Source organism: Bos grunniens, chromosome 19 (assembly GCF_055505025.1).
Source record: "Bos grunniens cultivar Pamir isolate PY7600 chromosome 19, Bosgru_T2T1.0, whole genome shotgun sequence".
Taxonomy (NCBI): Eukaryota; Metazoa; Chordata; class Mammalia; order Artiodactyla; family Bovidae; genus Bos; species Bos grunniens.
The window spans coordinates 14,574,936-14,597,622 of record NC_141183.1 but is presented as its reverse complement, the minus strand read 5'-3'; the positions used below and the strand labels follow the sequence as shown (position 1 = coordinate 14,597,622).

The window sequence follows — 22,687 nt, the reverse complement described above, 5'->3', positions numbered from 1 at the left end:
CTGTCAGCAAAGTAATGTTTCAGCTTTTTAATATGCTGTCTAGCTTGGTCATAACTTTTCTCCCAAGGAGTAAACATCTTTTAAGGTCATGGCTGCAGTCACCATCTGCAGTGATTTTGGAGCCCAAAAAAATAAAGCCTGTCACTGTTTCCACTGTTTCCCCATCTATTTCCCATGAAGCGATGGGACCGGATGCCATGATCTTAGTTTTCTGAATGTTGAGTTTTAAGCCAACTTTTTCACTCTCCACTTTCACTTTCACCAAGAGGCTCTTTAGTTCTTCTCCACTTTCTGCCATAAGGGTGGTATCATCTGCATATCTGAGGTTATTGATATTTCTCCCAGCAATCTTGATTCCAGCTTGTGCTTCTTCCAGTCCAGCCTTTCTCATGATGTACTCTGCATAAAGTTAAATAAGCAGGGTGACAATATACAGCCTTGACATACTCCTTTTCTGATTTGGGGCCAGTCTGTTGTTCCATGTCCAGTTATAACTGTTCTTCCTGACCTGCATACAGATTTCTCAAGAGGCAGGTCAGGTGGTCTGGTATGCCCATCTCTTTCAGAATTTATCACAGTTTGTGGCAATCCACACAGTCAAAGGCTTTGGCATAGTCAATAAAGCAGAAATAGATGCTTTTCTGGAACTCTCTTGCTTTTTCTATGATCCAACGGATGTTGGCAATTTAATCTCTGGTTCCTCTTCTTTTTTTTAAATCCAGCTTGAACATCTGGAAGTTCACGGTTCAAGTACTGTTAAAGTCTGGCTTGGAGAATCTTGAGCATTACTTTGTAGTGTGTGAGATAAGTGCAACTGTGTGGTAGTTGGAGCATTCTTTGGCATTGCCTTTCTTTGGGATTGGAATGAAAACTGACCTTTTCCAGTCCTGTGGCCACTGCTGAGTTTTCCAAATTTGCTGGCATATTGAGTGCAGCACGTTCACAGCATCATCTTTTAGGATTTGAAATAGCTCAACTGGAATTCCATCACCTCCACTAGCTTTGTCTAAGTATTTTACAATGTGCCCCCCCAAAAAATGTATACAGAGTCTTTCACTTGGTCCTTACAAGTCTGCAAGTTCCAGTCTAAAATCCACCATGAGGGGAAACTACAATTCAAGAGTTGTGGCCCGTCCAACCTGTCACCTAGTAAATGAGCTCAGGTATTCTGGACCCAGGTTCCATCCTCTTCTATAGACTCCTCACTCGGAGGCTGTCAAGAATCCCTTCTTTCTCTCTCTTTAACTCCTACATTGAAAATACTATTCTCTTTGTCCCCTCAAAGAAACCCAGGATTTTTCTGCCTTTGCCTTTATTCAAAATACTCTCCCCAGCCCAAGTGCTATTATTCTAACTACTGGGAATTTTTTTATTTTTTGGCCACACCAGCTGGCATGTGGGATCTTAGTTCTCTGACCAGAGATCAAACCCACACCCCCTACCTGAGAAGTACAAGTCTAAACCACTGGCCTGCCAAGGAAGTCCCTATTCTAACTACTAATCCTCAAAATTTTATCCATTCATCACATTTCAATTCCATGTGAAAACTCTTACGATTTCTCCTCCTTTCTCTCAATCTGATTTGGATCTCTCTCTTCCTGTGCACTTCCAGTTCTGGCTCTACTTGTTTTGCATGTCCCTTCTCATTTTGCTTGTATTAAACATATTCACATGATGTCTTACCCTTCCTTTTATGTCCCATTAAGCTATACGTTTCTTGAAGACAAAGTTTGGCTTACTTTTATTTCTCCTACAGTTTATTACATACGATATGCACTCAAATATTTGCTGAATCAATGAAAATCCTCCAAAAAGCACTGACGAGGTAGAAGGATGAGCAAACTAAAAGGTAAACAATAAAACAAAACTCACTGCTCCCTTTAGCCTAATCTTCAAAAAGATTGTTTCATTTAAATCAGGGTGGCTTCCTCAACTATTTGTAAGCACTCTGTTTTACCAGAGGGCTCAACTACCTACTGGAGCCCCTTCCCAATAACACATCTCACTGAGCTCTCTCATACGCAATAAAAAGGTGTATGAGAACGTGAGGTCATCCAAATTTATTAACCTATTTCTACAACAGTGCAAATAAGGATGAGTTCCCAGGTCTTCTTCATTCTTCCAGGCTCTAAAAAGTACAGTCACTAATTACCTAAGGATATACTCTGATGGAGCAAAAGTGCCAAAGATATTTAGTTTCCCAAACAGCCTCCATTTGTAAACACAGGCCACCAGCATACACAGGCAAGAAGACTGTGATTACAAAAAGTACTGTAGTTACAGTAAGAAAATGCTTCTTTATAATAACTTCATGCTTTTAAAAGATTTCCAGGGTTCCCTACCAGACCATTAACTCCTTGAGGTCAAGGACTTAATTTTGATCTCCATTGCATGCCTGGAGTCTAGAAAACCATGCACAGAGTTTCAATAACTACTAAAAATATTGACATTTTAGAAATTCTGAAGCTCCACAAGAGGACTCAGAATTGAGTCATAATATAACTCACTGTTCCAATGGAATCTGCCTAGATGTCATGTTTACACTCCTGTTCTAACATCACTATGTCTAATTCACTGAATTGTCTTACAGTAAACAAAAGCCTTCCTTTTTCCACTGCTCCTCCCTCTTATCTCACTGCAAGCCCAAAAACTATTAAGTATTACTCAGTAAAATTTCCAATGCAAAGGACTAATGCATTTCCTAGATTCTTTCTACAGAGGTAACTGCTACTTACCCATCAGCCTGTCCAAGTTCTGTTCAAATGATCACTTAAACTTTCTATGTAGAGTTTAAATGAAAGGCATAATGCCAAATCCTTATCAACACTGGCAGCAGAAGAAAAATTACTGACAATGAAAGTTCCCAAAATCTACTGATACATGTTTACACAAAATGCCTTCTTCAAACACCCAGTAGATATGTATGTAAAATAAAGCATCTGAAACCTACCAGGACCTTTTTATAAATCTGTAATATCTAAAGGAAACAGCACAAGCTAAATACATATTGTCTTATGTGTACACAGTTTGATTATAATTTGAAAGAATGTTTCCACAATCCATCCAAACACATGCAAAATTAAGTCAAGATTATAATGACATGGTTCTACTAAACAAGTTTATGTCTATAATTTTCTATAATATATCTGTACTATAATATCCATTAATATAATATTCACTAAATTGTGAGGGCTTGTTTTTTAGAGAAAGTTACCGTAGAGAAAAAGAACACAACTTACTACTAACTAAAATGCAAGTCAGATGGTCCTACTTTAATCCTAACAGCATATCAAAATGCCATTAAACTGTACTACCTCAATAAAATGTAATCTATAGCTACAGCATGAGCCAGAGAAGAAAAATATCAGCGGCTGTATATGTAACATGTGATCCTGACCACAGCTGATTGGATGATGAGTAGCCACCAGATCCCCAATGATCCAGTTAGATCCTCTCTGCTATGCAACAAGCACAGGGAATCAGGCCACTGCAAAGAAGGAAGTACAGCACTTAGAAGAGTTCTAAACGGCCAGAAGGGGGTCACTGAGAATAGCTGCCTGAGGCTTTCCATTTCCTGGATCCTGTCTCACCTAAAGCTGGGCTGCACTTTTTCCTCGGGTGTGAAAACTGCACTCCCATAATGTCTCTTTTTGCTTAAGTTAGTCTGAGCGGGTTGTTTTCCTGTTAACTGCAACCAAAATGTCTTCATTAGAATAAAAGTAATCTACAGTGCTAACCAAAACACTCTTAAAAACCAAAAGGCATTTAACCAAAAGTAAAAATATGTTAAACCTAGGAGTCATTAACATTTTATAAATCAAAATGTTTTCAAATATTAGTTCCAATCCTAAATATCAACAAAACAAGATTTGTGTTTAATAAAACTGCTACGCAGACAAGAACATGTGAACATACGAACATGCTTGTAGAATTTTGTATTCAACTGATGTCTCTATTCTCAAATTGTCAGCAAATTAACATCAGTGTAGATCACATAGATTAGTATCAACTATGCACAGAGTCAGACACAACTAAGCGACTAACACACACACGCCAACATATATAGAAATTGTATTTGTTAGATTATTTCTATTCTATCACCTTAAAGTCATGGTTTTCAAATTTTAGCCTCACACCATCTGGAGTGCTCACTGAAAGATGAGGAGGGGGCACTTTTAGAGTTGCTAATTCATTAGGTCTGGAGGGAGTTGCCGGGACTAAATACCCAGGTGATGCTGCTGCTTCTGGTTTCTGTACCACTTTTGAAAACCACAGCAATAGAGTAATGCTCTTAACTTTCCAGGGGATGAGATGATGGTGGTAAAGGCCCACTTCGAAAATCTGATGAAAATATGTCCTTACACGACACACACACACGGTAAAGGGCCACTTTGAAAATCTGATGAAAACGTGCCCTTACACACACACAAAAGGGTTTAGGGAAACTCAGAAGCTCATCCACGTTCCTCTTCCAGAGAATTCTAGGTTCAGTTCAGTTCAGCTCACTCGCTCAGTTGTGTCCGACTCTCTGCGACCCCATGAATCGCAGCACGCCAGGCCTCCCTGTCCACCCCAACTCCCGGAGTTCACTCAGACTCATGTCCATCGAGTCGGTGATGCCATCCAGCCATCTCATCCTCTGTCGTCTCCTTCTCCTCCTGCCCCCAATCCCTCCCAGCATCAGAATCTTTTCCGATGAGTCAACTCTTCGCATGAGGTGGCCAAAGTACTGGAGTTTCAGCTTTAGCATCATTCCTTCCAAAGAACACCCAGGACCGATCTCCTTCAGAATGGACTGGTTGGATCTCCTTGCAGTCCAAGGGACTCTCAAGAGTCTTCTCCAACACCACAGTTCAAAAGCATCAATTCTTCAGCGCTCAGCCTTCTTCACAGTCCAACTCCCACATCCATACATGACCACTGGAAAAACCATAGCCTTGACTAGGCGGACCTTTGTTGGCAAAGTAACGTCTCTGCTTTTGAATATGCTATCTAAGTTGGTCATAACTTTCCTTCCAAGGAGTAAGTGTCTTTTAATTTCATGGCTGCAATCACCATCTGCAGTGACTTTGGAGCCCAAGAAAATAAATAAAGTCTGACACTGTTTCCATTGTTTCCCCATCTATTTCCCACGAAGTGATGGGACCAGATGCCATGATCTTCGTTTTCTGAATGTTGAGCTTTAAGCCAACTTTTTCACTCTCCTCTTTCCCTTTCTTCAAGAGGCTTTTTAGTTCCTCTTCACTTTCTGCCATAAGGGTGGTGTCATCTGCATATCTGAGGTTATTGATATTTCTCCCGACAATCTTGATTCCAGCTTGTGCTTCTTCCAGTCCAGCGTTTCTCATGATGTACTCTGCATATAAGTTAAATAAGCAGGCTGACAATATACAGCCTTGACGAACTCCTTTTCCTATTGGGAACCAGTCTGTTGTTCCATGTCCAGTTCTAACCGTTGCTTCCTGACCTGCATATAGGTTTCTCAAGAGGCAGGTCAGGTGATCTGGTATTCCCATCTCTTTCAGAATTTTCCAGTTTATTATGATCCACACAGTAAGAAACATTAAAATAGTAACAATAGGGTCCTTGCATATCCATGTTTTTCAAGTACACTTTGGAACTTTCACCTAGTTTATTTCACACATTCATCTTGATTTTTTAAAGAGTACAGGCTTTTTCATTAAATTACTAATCAACATAAAGAATCTGTTTTAGAAACCCACCTGAAAATAATTTCACCTTGTCATGGAAAAAAAAAAAGACCACATGACATCTATAAAACAGACAAAATCTGTATCTAGATTTAATTAAACACAAAAGAAAAACATTTAGGAATAACTAAATTATCACATGAAAGATATACAAATACAGGTATGTACCAATACAGGTTTGTTTCAAAAACAAACAAGCCAACCACCTCTAGATTACAGCTAACAAATTCTTTTCTATGAAGAGTCATTCCAAAAAGCACTGAGACCTACACGTATAATCCACCACACCAAAGACAAAGCTAAGAAACTCCTTCCCTGAAAGCTCACTGGGCCACTGGAAAAATCCAGGCGCATAAGCACTTTTACATACAGTGTAATAATTAGACCATTTATCCTTTAAGGGCAGAACATTTAGGAATTTTGTTTCAAAAGGTTATCAGTTTACTGTCCTCAAGAGTATCTCTTTCAGTGACTAAAATGTGACACTGTAATAAAATCTGTAAAATATGAAAAGCCATACTGTTTCATTATTTATAGTTCATAAACTTTTATTTCCATACTTGGAAAGTCCTAGATAATGTTTCATTTTTAGTAAAGTGTTATTTTATGGAAATTAAGATGTTATTTTGGGTATATAACTTTGATATCATTGAAAAATGGGTATGTTGTGGACTGAATGCTTGTGTCCCTCCAAAATCTGTATAGTGAAACCTAACCTCCAATGTGATGGTACTTGGAAGTGGGGCTGTGGGAGGCGATTTGGCTCTCTTTGAACTGACCCAGGCCACATAGAGAAGCCACTGGTGGGAATTTCAGTTGAGAGTCACAGCTAAGACCCCAGCAGACAGCCAGCTGAACTGCCAGAAATATTACTGAATAAACCTTCAGATGACATAGGCCCCGGCCCTTGAGACACCCCAGCTGATGCTGAGTGAAAGAGACAAGATGACCCTGCCAAGTCCTGAACAAATTACAAATTTTTGAGCAAATTCTTGTTGTTTCAAGCCACTAAATTTTGGGGTGGTTTACTGAACATCAACCGATAATTAGAACACCATTAGATGAGTTAAGAACAGATTAAGATCCGTTAAAGCAGACATTTTTCTCTACTAGACCACCTTTAAAAGTCTATACCATACCCAGATCTCTCTGACACCCACACCCCTATATCCATACAACTACTTAAACTCTGATAAACCTTGACCTGGCAACCTCACCTGATGCCAATCCAGCAGCTGAGTGACATAATCTTAACTTGGACATACTACATACAACAGAGGTAGTTAAGACCACATGTATACCACAGACTCTCTCCAGCCAGCCCAGTGCTTACCAACCAACAAACCTAGATAACACCAGCCAGTGGCTCTTCTATTGTGAAACAAAGATAATTCATGGTTTTGGCTTTAAAGGATCTACCCCATTTCTCCTGCCCTGAAGCTGACCCTGAGGACCTGCTTATAGACTCTGGGCTGGATCAGGTTCCACGCTTGGCAATAAAGCTTTTTCACTCAGTGCACAATCTGGGGTCTCCAACAGTCACTGTGCTTTCATTAACACTTCAGAGGTCCCACAGAGATCAAATGATTGAGCCACCAGTGAAGCTGACAGACCATGGACACTTAAGAACCTATTGAGCCCTGGATTTAGCAGAGTTTTGGCACCTTCTGATGGTGACTCAGCTGATTTTTAGCTCTGAGTGTGTTCTATCCTATCTCACAAGGTTCTGTTTATTCTGGCTCAGAGCCATCTCATAGGTAGAGGAAATTTGGTCTCTTTTTTGAGTGACAAAAAGAGAGGGCATCCATTCTATACATTTTCTGTTGTTAATCCACTTATGTCTTATTGAAGAGACCCTCAGAAAACTCATGGTCTGCACCAGATTCAAGGACTGCGGGCACTAGACTACAGGGTTTCTTTCAACTGACAAGCTACTCTGTATACATTTGTCTACCAAGTGGAAAAAGAATCTCCTTCTTGGCATTTATTGAAAGGATTGTCAATTCAAAGAATCAAGTATATGTATATTCATTTTAGTCCATGTTCATATACATGTCTAATAGTACGGCATAACTACAACAAGTATAGTTTATAACTGTAGTAGTCACTTTGGACCAGAGAAGGCAATGGCACCCCACTCCAGTACTCTTGCCTGGAAAATCCCATGGACGGAGGAGCCTGGAAGGCTGCAGTCCATGGGGTCGCTGAGGGTCGGACACGACTGAGTGACTTCACTTTCACGCATTGGAGAAGGAAACGGCAACCCACTCCAGTGTTCTTGCCTGGAGAATCCCAGGGACGGGGGAGCCCGGTGGGCTGCCGTCTCTGGGGTCGCACAGAGTAGGACACGACTGAAGCGACTTAGCAGCAGCAGCAGTCACGTTGGAGAACTTAACGATTTCAGCAAGGACTATTCCCAAGGCCATGGTTTGCCTTTTTAAACTGGTACAAGACATCTAAATGCCTCATTCAAAATTATCTTCCTTGAAGGATTCCCTGGCAAATGCTAAAGCAAAGGCAACTTCTCTGTTCCCGGCTTTCTGCCTCCAAAATTCAGCCTTTATCCCATCTTCCAGAATCCTAATGTATTCACTCCTCAGATGGAGACTTCAATACTTCTCTCACAACTTCTTTATTAGCATGGCTTGCCCTAATGTCTTCCTCCCTTAACAATCATGGTCCTATCTTCTCCCCTGCTGCTGATCTTCCATATAAGGAACAGACAATCACACAAGTTCCATTACGGAGTTATCCACCTCACTCTTTAAAAGAAGGTCATAGGTCATACTGCTACTTTCAACTTTTGGTCAGAAAGCGTACCCAAGCCCACTGAGAACCAAAGGTTTAGAGGAGGTTAGAATGTTTTTAGACACCTATATACACCCTAGACTTCCCAGAACTTCACAGGCTTATCCAGAACACCAGTTTCCTTAACAGAAGGTTTGAAAAACACAGATTGGGGTTCTAATGCACTATAACAAATTAGAACAAATTTTAAGGAAAGCTAAAGACACAGAAAAGTGTTTGCTTCTGGCCATCCCAGATGCCTTTCTTATCAAAGTACAACAGACCAAAATCCAAAACTACAAGCAACATTATTCATAATCAGAAATTCTAGAAACTTTTAGGAAATACTTCAATATAGACTGAGAAGCAGACCACTAAAAGATGTTCTCAGCCTTTTAATGAATTAAAACCAGAAATAACCAGATTAGTGAGATGAATGCCAGTGGACTGGCAAATAGATCATTTAGATGAGTTACAACAGAAAATTGTCAAAGAACTCTAAAAGATTGAAAAGGAAAAAGACCCACAAGTCCCCTTCAAAATAAACAACTTACTCAAAATCTAACATTCCCTCCTCTGACAGGTAAGAACTGTTGGAGAGGGTTTTCTAGATCCATTAAGAGTTTAGATGCTAGAAAAGTGACTATCCCTTAAAAACTGAGAAAGGAGTTAAACCAAATTAAAGATGCACAGTAACAACATACCTCTGAGCATCTCAGCAATACCCTATTATCCTTTCTGCTGTTACTAGACAAAATGAATTTTCTGTTGAGAAACACAGCTGCAGTTTCCTAGGTGCAGGGCCTTCTGTCTCTATCCTAAATCCCTTTCTATTCTTTCTCATAGTACGAAAAGAATAACAGTGATACGTATCATCAATAACCCTATTATTGTCCCAGTCTCCCAACATTTGCCGATTTCAATTAGTCTATTAGAAAAGGAAGATATCTTCCTAAGTGTAATCTTTGCTCTGGATAATTTACTAGGTTGAGGATTATTATGTAAGTACCATGTCAAATTAAATGACAGAAGGCATATGTATTTTAGAGATCCCAAATGAAAGGTATACATAAAGGTAAATCATAGCAGCTGCAAACACTCATGCTTTCTTGCACACACTGGCTTCTTTTAAGCCACCCTTAGATCAGACACCTGTACTCCTTGAGCTAAAGATTTTACTAACACAGGTAGAATAGATGATGCTGACTCTTAAATAAGAGTTCAAACTCTTAAGATTCAGTTATATATTATACGTGTATATTCTTTTCAGATTATTTTCCATTATGGGTTATTACAAGATATGTATCAGGTATAGTTCCCTGTGTATACAGTAGGTCCTTGTCAGTTATCTACTGTATATATAGTAGTGTGTACATGTCGGTTATCTATTGTATATATAGTAGTGTGTACATGTTGGGCTTCCCTGATAGCTCAGTTGGTAAAGAATCCGCCTTCAATGCAGGAGACCCCGGTTCAATTCCTGGCTCAGGGAGATCCACTGAAGAAGGGACAGGCTACCCACTCCAGTATTCTTGGGCTTCCATTGTGCATCAGCTGGTAAAGAATCCACCTGCAATGTGGGAGACCTGGGTTCGATATGTATACATTAATCCCAAACTCCTAATTTATCCCTCCCCTTCTTCCCCTCTTTGGTAACCAGAAGTTTGTTTTCTATATTTGGGAGTATATTTCTGTTCTGTAAATAAATTCACTTGTATCATTTTTTAATACCACATATAAGCAATATCGTACGATATCTTTCTCTGACTTACTTCACTTAGTATGGCCATCTCTAGGTCCATCCATAAGTAATAAATAGCACTGTCCACACCAGTAGCCTACTGCTTATTGAGACATTCCCTTTCTGCATTTGGTGGTACCTTTTCCACTCAACTTGATGTTTCGTGATTCGTTACTTCTAAGCAACATCCAACACTTCTGTCAACCATCTTACCTCTCATGAAGTCAATTTTTTTCACTTTGGGTATCACTCTTCAACTCTGTTCAAAACCTAATCACGTAACAATACTGCCTTGTCAGACGATGGGGAACTACATGACTTTTACAGTAACTCAGAACTGAATTATGCCCTGGTCTGAGCCTACAGATACCACTTTAGTCAACTCTGATTTAATACTGTTTGTGGAAGAACTTATCTTAAAAATGACAAAGGTATTCCCTGTGCAGGGTACAATGTTGCCACTGAATATGTAGGCAGAGGCAGGGTCACTGCTTAATGAAACATGGGGCCCTACCTTCCTATCAAATAGTCAAGGAATTCATTTCATTGGAAGAGGTAAACAGAAACTCTGTAACACCCCTCTCTTCACCAGAAACTCCACTTCTCATATTATCCCCAAAGTTTCAGAAACCTTTCCTTTTCCCCAGCCTAAAGTTTTGCCACTATTAATAATGGCCATGCAATGTTCCCTCAGAGCTGACAGAGAATTTCTTTCTATTTGTAATCATTACAATATGCCCAACACAACTGGGGTCCACCTCCACTAAAAATTTATTCAACTTATTCTGTACTCTTACATGCAAATCTCACTAAATACTGTCACTGACTAACCTGATTTACCCAGTCTCTTACCCAAAAAGTGTAAGCTACCTTGCCTCTCTGCTAAGGACCATTTCAGGTCCTCCTGTCAAAGCTACAACAGTCAAACCTCAAGGAGTGGAGGCATGGGTGTGTGTCACAACTGAAACAAGCTCCTAATTCAGACCAGGAGATTTCCACGCCCCCGAGTGACCACAGACTGAGCCTAATTAAAAGAACTCTAGAAGCAGATGATTCTAAGAAACAAAGTTTGCCCCAAAACCACAGATCAAACTGATGACTACATATAAAGACAGTGTCTACATAAGATATTGGAACAAAACACAGAATGGTATTTTCTTTTTTAAAAAACAACTGTTACAGTATTCTTCTGGTGATTTAACTCAAACACCAGGTGACTGTTGTTTTCTCTCAGCATAGTGAGACTGACTGTAACTATGTTTAGCTCCCGGCACAGGTAAAACACATTTGTAGGTACACTGTAAATGCACCTACACTAAGGCCTGCACACTGGCAGCTAGCTACACATTATAATCTCAAGGCAGGCACATCCACATATGCTCAGGACACATACCCAGACTACTTCTGGCCAGTCCAGTGCTTATCTGACCAACAAATACCTTTATCATCAGCCTATCAACAACACTCAGAGACTCTGCTTTCCTAATACAAAACAAGTAGCTAATACAAAACATGTATACCTAGGCTCTGTGCTAGATCAGCCTCCCTGCTTGGCAGTAAAATGTCTTCATTCAATGCTCAATTTTTGGTCTCTAATAGTCTTCTCTGTTCTCTTTAGTAACTGTTTCTAGGGTTCCCCCCACTATTAAATTCTGATTCATCTATCCCTTTCCTCTTCAATTTTAACAGCACTACCAATCCATTCCTTTTCCAGTAGTCATGTATGAAAGTGCGAGTTGGACCATAAAGAAGGCTGAGTGACAAAGAATTTATGCTTTCAAATTGTGGTGCTAAAGAAGACTCCTGAGAGTCCCTTGGACTGCAAGGAGATCAAACCAGTCAATCCTAAAGAACCCTGAATATTCACTGGAAGGACTGACACTGAAGCTCTAATACTCTGGCCAAGTGATGCAGAGAGTCAACTAACTGGAAAAGACCCTGATACTGGCAAAGACTGAGGACAGGAGGAGAAGGGGGCAACAGAGGATGAAATGGTTGGATGGCATCACCGACTCAATGGACATGAGTTTGAATAAACTCTCAGAGATAATGAAAGACAGGGAAGCCTGGCATGCTGCAGTCCAGGGGGTCACAAAGAATTGGAAACGACTTAGCGATTGAACAACCACCACCAATTCACACAGTCATCGAGGCAGTTTAGAAATTAATCTTTATCCCTTATCCATACACTTTCTACAGTAAACTGTCTAAAACAGAACTCAGATTACATCATTACTTGCTTAAAATTCTTCAGTAGCTTGCCAAAACACCTTAGCCACACGGTACTTCAAAATTTGATTCCCGAACACCATATTCTCCAGCATAACCTCCTATACTCACATGTACCCTTCAACCACTATACTCCTTCAAAACAGAATGCCTCTTCTCTATCCCAGCTTACACACCTGGCTAAACACTGCTGCTGCTGCTGCTAAGTCGCTTCAGTCATGTCCAACTCTGTGCAACCCCATAGATGGAAGCCCACCAGGCTCCCCTGTCCCTGGGATTTTCCAGGCAAGAAAACTGGAGTGGGCTGCCACCTCCTTCTCCAATGCATGAAAGTGAAAAGTGAAAGCGAAGTCGCCCAGTCGTGTCCGACTCTTGCGACCCCATGGACTGCAGCCTACCAGGCTCCTCCATCCACGGGATTTTCCAGGCAAGAGTACTGGAGTGGGGTGCCATTGCTACTAATCCTTAAAAACATTTCCCAGCAGAAAGTGATCCTGAGCACCTAACCAGGCCTCTACTAGTCTGGTCAGGTCTGGTTTTCTTTTCTTAGTCTTCTTACAGTACTGTGTTTATTTCTACCACTGCACTTACCAACATATATTGAAATACCACACTGTAGGTACCTTACACATAAAGACCATGTCTTCTTAATACCTATTCTCCTATCACACTGCCTGACACAAATCAAGTACTCAGTACATATTTCTGAACTAAATGACTAATCCTCTCGGTATGCTGGACTGTCACTACTTTAATGGTCTGAGAGGTCTGGGGTTTTTTCCAGCTTTACTGAAATATAACACGTATCACTGTGTAAGTTTAAGATGTACAATGCAATGATTTGATACTCATATATATTGCAAAATAATTACCACAGTAAGGTTAGTTACTGAGCTTCCCCGATGGCTCAGACAGTAAAGAATCTGCCTGCAACACAGGAGACCTGGGTTTGATCCCTGTGTCGGAAAGATCCCCTGAAGAAAGGAATGGCTACCTGCTCCAGTATTCTTGCCTGGAGAATCCCATGGATGGAAGAGTCTGGCAGGCTATACATTCCATGGGATCACAAAGAGTGGAACACGACTGAGCAACTAAGCATACAAGGTTAGTTAACTGAGGCCCACTGCCCATTTCTTAAAGGGGAAAAAAAAACCCTTTGCTATGTATATAGATACTTATTATCTTCTAGGTATCTTTTATATAAAATTTTAGTCCCACTACAATTGCATGAGGTGGATATAATTTTACTGATGAGGAAACTGAGACTCAGGGTCTCAAAACAACAAAGTGGAAAAGGAAGATTTAAAATTCAATTGTTTCTCACTACAAAAATCCATACTCTTTCCACTACATTTTGCTGTTAACTTATGGGTAAAATCTAAAGAGAAAGTAACTCCTCATCTACGGTGGCTACTTCATCCCTCCCCAAAACATGATTATAAATTGTAAAGAGTATTTAAGACTCCTTAAGGCCAGTTAGAAAGAGATGGGAATACCAGACCACCTGACCTGCTTCCTGAGAAACCTGTAGGCTATGGTTTTTCCTGTGGTCATGTATGGATGTGAGAGTTGGACTGTGAAGAAGGCTGAGCGCCGAAGAATTGATGCTTTTGAATTGTGGTGTTGGAGAAGACTCTTGAGAGTCCCTTGGACTGCAAGGCGATCCAACCAGTCCTTCCTAAAGGAGATCAGTCCTGGGTGTTCATTGGAAGGACTGATGCTAAAGCTGAAACTCCAATACTTTGGCCACCTCATGCAAAAAGTTGACTCATTGGAAAAGACTCTGATGCTGGGAGGGATTGGGAGCAGGAGGAAAAGGGGACGACAGAGGATGAGATGGCTGGATGGCATCACCGACTCGATGGACATGAGTTTGAGTGAACTCCGGGAGCTGGTGATGGACAGGGAGGCCTGGCGTGCTGTGATTCATGGGGTCACAAAAAGTCGGACATGACTGAGCGACTGAACTGAACTGAGGCCAATTAGAGCAATTATCATTGCACTGGAATTAAAGGGGCAATCACACCAGGGTAAGATACGAGTTTCTAAAGAGATGGTATTTCCAGGGAAGTCCTGGGAAATAATCTTGGAGACCGGGACTGATGTTCTGGGTCAGTATCTTGAAGACGACTTTTTTAGTAACACTGCAATAAAAAGAAAGGCTAGAGAGAATGACAGATAAGTTAGTTTTCAGAAAAGACGCTGAGGGAATTCTCTGGCAGTCTAGTGGTTAAGACTTGGCACCTTTGCAGGAGTGGCCCAGGTTTGATCCCAGGTCAGGGAACTAAGATCTTGCAAGCTGCAGCCAGAAAAAAAAAAAGAGAGGCTGAGATGAAGAGCAGGTTACTAAAAATTTTAAGAATAACATAGGCAAATGAGACTGAAAGCAAAAAAAAAAAAAGAAGAAGAAGAAGAAGAAAAAAAAACTATTAAGAACAGAGGCCAGGAAAAACAATCACAATAATTAATAAACTATCCAGCCAACTCTGGGAGATAGTGGAGGACAAGGGAGCCTGATGTGCTACAGTCCATGAGGTCGCAAAGAGTTGGACATGACTGAACAACCACAAACTATCCAGTATCAAAGAAAGCCTATGCAGAGACCTACAGGAAGAGCTTAGAACAGCTACCATAGGAGGTTGTCTTAAGAGAAGAGTCTTGACCTAAAATCTATAGGAAATTAATTTGGTGACTTGACTGCAAGAAAAATACGTATCCAGAAACCTAGGCTACTAAGCAGAGAAAGTAAAGGCTAAGGCTTAGGAGAAAATGGAGGGAGAACTTATGAAGACAGTAACCTCAAGTGTCAGTTAGGTTCAGAAGAAATGACCTGAGAAGTCACAAAAGATATCTGGAAGGAGCTATTTCATACTTTAAACAAAGTGTCAAGCTGAGAGACACGAAACTATTAGGCTGGTGTAAACTTAATATCAATTTTTGCACTGCTGAAATCTGCCATTTGATATTAGAACACATTCTTAAATAAACGTGGTTATGTTACACATACATTTTAATGTGCATTTCTTGCTTTGCTGTTTTTTTTTTTTGCTAATGACATTACTTGCTATTTATTTTATATTTATTTTAGACTATGGAATGTTGTTAGACAAAAAGTAAATTCAAGTGATTTCTTATTCAAGTTCAAAATGGGTCATAAAGCAGTGGAGACAACTCGCAATATCAAAAATGCACTGGCCCAGGAACTGCTGATGAACATACAGCGCAGTGGGAGTTCTGCTACCCAGTTCAAGCTCACTGCTCGCCGCACAATAGGCCCACGAATCCAAGAGATGAGGTGTTAAAGCAAAGAATATTACTTTATTCAGAAAGGCAGCTGACCGAGAAGATGGCAGACTAACTTCTCAAAATAACCATCTTGTCAGGGCCTGGATGTCAGGTTCTTCTATTTCTTTTATGGATCAGAGATGGGGAGGAGGTAAGGAAACAAAATAAAAAGACCATTTAATTTCTGCAAATACCTACTAGAATGGCAAGCCTCAAGGAAGAGGATGTGTTAGTTTCTTTTCCTTACAGTCATTCACAGGTGGGCAGGGTCAGAATGTCTCCCTATGAGGTATGCAAAGGCACTTTAGTTTAAGGGTCAGGCAGAGAGGGCAAGGTTCTGAGGCAGGCCTTCATGTATGATTATAATAACAAAAATGGCAAAAAGAAGGATTAAAGCACAGCATGGAGTCAAAATTAACCCTTCCCAGTTGGCAACCCACTCCAGTATTCTTGCCTGGATAATCCCAGGGACGGTGGAGCCTGGTGGGCTGCCATCTATGGGGTCACATAGAGTCGGACAGGATTGTAGTGACTTAGCAGCAGTTACAGTTCAACATGTTTTGCAAAGGAGACAGTCTTGAAGATGAAGAGCGCAGGGGACCAGACATCAGAAGTTGACAATGATCAATTGACAGCCATCACTGATCCTCTTACAACTACAAAAGAAGTTGCCAAAGAACTCAACGTTGCCCAGTCTATGGTCATTTGGTGTTTGAAGCAAACTGGAAAGGTGAAAAGGCTTGATAAGTGGATGCCTCATAAGCCGACCGGAAATCAAAAAAGTCGTCATTCTGAAGTGTTGTCTTCTCTTATTCTACACAACAATGAACCATTTCTCAATCAGATTGTGACATACGACCAAAAAATGCATTGTATATGACAATGGCGATGGCCAGCTCAGTGGCTAGACCAAGAAGAAGTTCCAAAGCACTTCCCAAAGCCAAACCTGCACCAACAACAACAAAAGGTCATGGTCACTGTTTGGTGGGCTGCCATCTATGGGGTCGCACAGAGTCGGACACGACCGAAGCGACTTAGCAGCAGCAGCAGCAGCCCATCTGATCCACTATAGCTTTCTGAATTGTGGCAAAACCATTACATCAGAGAAGTATGCTCAGAAAATCGATGAAAACTGCAACACCTGCAGCCAGCACTGGTCAACAGAAAGGGCCCGATTCTTCTCCATGAAAAAACCCGACTGCACATGGCACACCAATGCTTCAAAAGTTGAACGAATTGAGCTAAGAAGTTCTGCCTCATCTGCCATGTTCACCTGACCTCTCACCAGGTAAGAGAGGTTGGTAAGAGATGTCTGCAAGCATCTCGACAACTTTTTGCAGGGAAAAATGCTTCCATAAGCAGCAGGATGCAAAAAATGCTTTCCAAGAATTTGTCAAATCCTGAAACACACATTTTTATGCTACAAGAATAAACAAGCTTATTTCTCATTGGCAAAAATGTGTTGATTGTAATGGTTCCTATTTTGATTAATAAAGATGTATTTGAACCTAGTTATAAATGATTAAAAATTCAAGGCTCAAAAACCGCAATTACTTTTGTACCAACCTAATACCTGTCTTTCGACTATATATAGTTTAGACCCAGAAATGGTCTCATAATATGAAGATTAGCTGTAAATCTGACCTCAGTTAACAGGGAGGTTTTACAAAAGGAGACAATGAATGACAGTAAAGACTAGTTACTTGAGGTGACTGGAGGGAATAATCACCTGCTTTTGCCTCTAGGTGATGAATATAAAGTTAACGCAGATTAAGTGATTAGCAAAGATCCTAAAAGAGTGTTTTGTTTTAGGAGGAGTCTTCATGTCTGCACCAAGTAAACATCACTTCATCTGACAGATTATCAGTCAACTGGGAATTTCTAAAAATATACAATATCACTAAAATTAAATGCCACAGAAGAAAGGAAACCTGTTACTCTGCAAGTGAGCAAAGAACCAATCTACCAAGACATAAAAAATTAGTTATCACCACACCCGAACTGGTGTAACAGGTTGGTGTAAGGGGTAGTGCAGAACTGCCTGTTAATACTGTCAGAACTAAAAATTTATATTTAAAGGCTCTAGGACAACCATCAGTAGAGAGAAAATGGGTGATAGCCCAGCCAGAGTAGAAATAAATTTAGCCTCAGTTTTTTAAATTGTCTTTAGAAAACTATAACAACTACCCAGAGTTTGCCTCTGCTAAACTGATAAAGATAAGAACACATTGCTTTAGGGGAGAACTTAAAACATCCCGAGGCCAGCACTCAACCAATTCTAGGATGTCCTTAAATAAGAAATTACTAGTTAAGTAGTGAAGCCAAGAAAGGAAGACAGAAAAGTCTCCATTCATTTTATCAATTAGGGCACCATTATCTTCACCAAAAAGTTTTGGAAGAGTACTAGGCAAAGACTGGATTAGCACATAAATGAAAAGTGAGAAACACGGACAGAAATGACTGGACAGCTCTTATTCTAAAAGTCGGACTTGAAAAAACTACAGGAGCTAAACGATATGGGCTGCAGAAGGACTTTTTAATATGAGAGGTACACATGGATACTTAAATTCTCAAAGAAATAGAAAAGGGCAGGAGGGCAAAGATCCACAACACAGAAGGATAATTAACTGGTCTTGACTGAGGAGGAGCCCAAGCTTCTATGATCTACTCTTTAAATTAAAAAAAAAAAAAATTAACCGATGCCCTCCAAAAAAAAAAACCACCAGAGAAATGTGATAAGGCCCTACATTCTACTTCTGAATTCATTTCTCATTTTAACACCATGTTTATTGGATGTAAACAAGTATTCACAGAATAGTAATATTCACTGAGTGCTGACTCTTTCACTGTGCTAACTACTTTATATGGATTAGTTCACTAAATTTTCTGGATTAATAATACTATTCTCATTCTACAGAATAAAATTAAGGTTTAGAGAAGATCACCAGTGAAGTTGTACTTTACTAATATAGGCCTCTCATCTATTAACCACCCTAAGCCTCCGTATTTAAAAAGGGGAAAAAGGCATCACTTTCAATTTCCCTAAGTTTTGACTTGATTAAGTTTTGGCACATTAATCACAAATTTCCTCATTAGATCAGATGTCTGACGGCAGAATGGCCAAAGTACCCTGTGTAACCCACACCACATGGTTAATAGTTCACCATGCTCCCACACTCTTCTAACATCAACCCTCCGGGGGAACATCTGCCAAATAAATGAAATGAGTCTCCAACTGACTTACACTCAGTCAGCTGTTGAAAAGAGAAATGTGCAGGAAAAAACCAAACTTCTCTTAATTCAAAACACAGCCTATTTGACCCAAAACCTGGTTCTAAAGGAAGTTACAAATACTTCTGTCTTCCTTTTTTTTTTTTAAGCTGAAGGGAAAAGTGAGACAAAAACGAACTGCCTAGGAGAAAAACAAAAACAAACAAAAAAACCCTGTTCAAATACCTCCAGAGCGCTCTGTCAAAGGATCTGAACAATTTAGGAAGACAGTGTAACACAACACAGACAGGAAAGTAAAACACATCTTGTTCAAATTCAAGCTCCCCCATACTTACTAGCTTTGAACCCTAGACAATTAACTCACCTCTCTGAGGTCAGTGTTTTCTGATGATAATATGACGACAGTATTTGCACCCACCTACTTCACAGAATTACTTTGAAAATTAAATGAGATGATTCAGGTAAAGAATTTCTTAATTCTTGTACATATTAGGAGCTCCCTCCCCACCAAAAAATCATAAAGTTTCACAAAGCAGAAATAGTAAGAACAGTCTGTGGTCACAATTAATGTAATCAATGAAATAAAATTAAATTCTCTCTTTTTTTTTTGCCCAAAATATCCAGGTTTTAATTTTAAAAAATCCCTCATCATACAACACATCAGGAACATTCCAAACTAAACAAGAAAAAAAAATCAGAAGACATCAGCACCAAGATGACACTGATGTTAGAATTCTCTGACAAGGATTTAAAGCAGCCATCATAAAAATGCTTCACTGGCCAAACATGAAAAACTTAAATTTTAAATACAGCAGAGTGTACATGTCCATCCCAGACTCCCTAACTAACCCTTTCCTTCTGCAACCATAAGTTCATCTGCCAAATAAATGAATTTGTTTTGTATATTCATCTGTATCATTTTTTAGATTCCACCTAAAAGGGATGTCATATGATATTCCTCCCTGTCTTACTTCACAAATCTGTTATTTTATTAATTTATTTAATGAAACTCCAATAAAAGTACTAACAATCATTTTCTAGAAAAATTGGTACCCCGGGATAGGTGAAAATATCACAAAAGAATATCAAGGAGAAGAAAAGCTATGGAGGAAATGACAAGCCTAGATATACCAGATACTGAAACAAACTACAAAAACCCTACATTTAAAACCACTAACACATAAAGAGACAGTAGTTTTGGAGCATTAGTAGACAGACTGATGGTAAAGAACAGAAAATGAGAAAATAGACCCAATTACTTCACTATTTTACCCATGATATATTTGATATATATCCCTTTACAGAACATATACCAATGAAACATTTCTTTTACATAATTTTTTATCACTGCAGTTATCAACTGATCTCCATAAGAGGAGAGACTGCCTCATTCATCTTTCCATCCATTCATATTGGCACAACACCGAATTCATAGCCTTATTTTGACTGTGAATAGAACAGCAGTAGAATGAATTAATGAATATCCATCCACAGGCAATGAGGATAATGTGTCTCAGGATCAAAAGATAACTGCAAATTCACCAATTCCTGGTAAATATCATGTAAAATCTTTTCTGTCAAGGAAGTATAACTAATTTTCAAAGTGAACTCTAAAGTAACTCTCAGATTATCTGCAGCTAGGTCTTTCTTTATTTTAAACATATTTATTTATTTATCTGGCTGTGCTGGGCCTTAGGGGCTTCCCCCGTAGCTCATCAGTAAAGAATCTGCCTGCAATGCCAGAGATGTAGATTCCACCCCTGGTCAGAAAGATCCCTTGGAGAAGGGCATGGCAACTCACTCTGGTATTCTTGTCTGGAGAATCCCAAGGACAGAAGAGCCTGGTAAGCTAGAGTCCTCGGGGTTGCAAAGAGCAGGAAATGACTGAAACACTGAGCACGCGCTGGACCTTAGTCATGGAGCGTGCGATCCAGCTTCCTGGCCAGGGATGGAACCAGGCCCCCTGCACTGCAGTGCAGCCAGCCACTGGGGGAGAAGGAGGGGAGAGTGAGTGAGTGACTGTATTTTGTGTACGTGTGTGTGTACGTGTGTGTGTGTTTTCAGTCATGTCCAACTGCAACCCCATGGACTGTAGCCCACCAGGCTCCTCTGTCCATGGAATTTTCCAGGTTAAGAATACTGGAGTGGGTTGCCATTTCCTTCTCCAGGAGATCTTCCCGACGAAGGGATCAAACCAGTGTCTCTTGTGTCTCCTGGATTTGCAGCTTGGTCTGTTTAACACCAAAAGTCTTGGGAAAAATCTACATGGTCAAGATGAATTTTTTTGTTTCTTTTTTAGTTTTAATTATTTCATATTTTGAGAAGGGTTAAACATGACTAGAATTAGTTATTAACCATTTATTTAAGGACAGAATTTCCCCCAGCATACCTTCACAGAAATATGGTCAAAACTGTTGAAGAGACATAAATTCTGTTTGTATATGTGTAGAATCTCTTGTTCAAGTGCATACTGATACTCACATTAAAACAGAAAAGAAGTACATGAGAAACACTGTAAATTAACTATAGGCTTCAATAAAAAATTTAAAAAAAAGAGCTTTCAATCCAAAGTGCTCTGAGACTTCACTTTCTTTTTCGTGTTTTTTCCACAGAAAATAGGTTTTCTAGGCTTTCTTTTCTCAGAAAAATGCATCCATTATAAATGGAATCAACTCTGTGGAAAAATTAAAAAAAAAAAAAGCTATACAGATAGAAATTACTGCCCTCTAAAAGTTGGATCATTTCAATATCATTAAAAATAATCCAAATATTTAAATTACTGTCCTTATAATTTAATATTAGGAACAAAAGGAGGTCTGTATGCAATTTTATACTTAGAAGGATGATTTTTAGAAGTCCATGCCTGGGTTCAGTCTCTGGTCAGGGATCTAAGATCCCAAAGCCACTACCAATCAGTGTGACAATCAATCAGTCTATGACATAGTAACAGCAAGAAAATGAAACAGAATTACAATCAGTGACGATTCATCAAACTTTTCTTAAAAAGTTAAAACCTAGTATAACAATTCATTATGTCAGTTCCATAATGCTAGGTTTGATCTTTATGCAGTATTAAATTTGAATCTTATCACAACAATTTTACTATTTAAAAACTTTTGTATGGCAAAGGTTACCACAAAACAAAGTCAAAAGAGAAACGACAGGAAAAAATACAGAACAGAGAACTAATATCCAGAACATATAAAGAACTTCTACAAAACAAGTAGAAAAATGGTTAAAACAATATAAACATGGAATTCACAGAAGCTAAAATGGCAAATAAGAATATGAAAATATGACTACCACACTATGAATCAAAGAGATTAAACTTGAAGCAAACATCATGGTAGTATTTTTAACCCACTGAATTGGCAAAAATTTTAAAGAGCTGTTAAAACTCAAAATTTTCAGGGTATAAAGAAACAGACTTTTTTTTTTTTAACTATTCATGGCTATGAATGTAAATTAATTCCTCCTTTCTGGAAAGCAATTTTGCAGTATCTGACAACAGTCAAAATCCAATTATCCTAACTCAGCAGTTTAGGAATACATCCTGTTGAAATACTAAAACATGAACCAAAAGATGAACACACAAGGGAATGCCCCAGTGGTCTAGGGGTTAGGACTCCAGGGTTTCACTGCCAAGGGCCCAGGTTCCATCACTGGTTGGGAAACTAAGATGCCACAAGCTGCCTGATATGCC

The 22,687-nt window shown here is 39.5% G+C and overlaps 1 protein-coding gene across 1 annotated transcript in view; it reads right to left on the bottom strand.

Moving 5' to 3' along the window:
• The window catches only part of SMURF2 (SMAD specific E3 ubiquitin protein ligase 2), a 114,301-nt gene that overhangs the window by 63,300 nt on the left and 28,314 nt on the right, over positions 1–22,687 (bottom strand). The gene's annotated exons all lie outside the window — the stretch shown is intronic.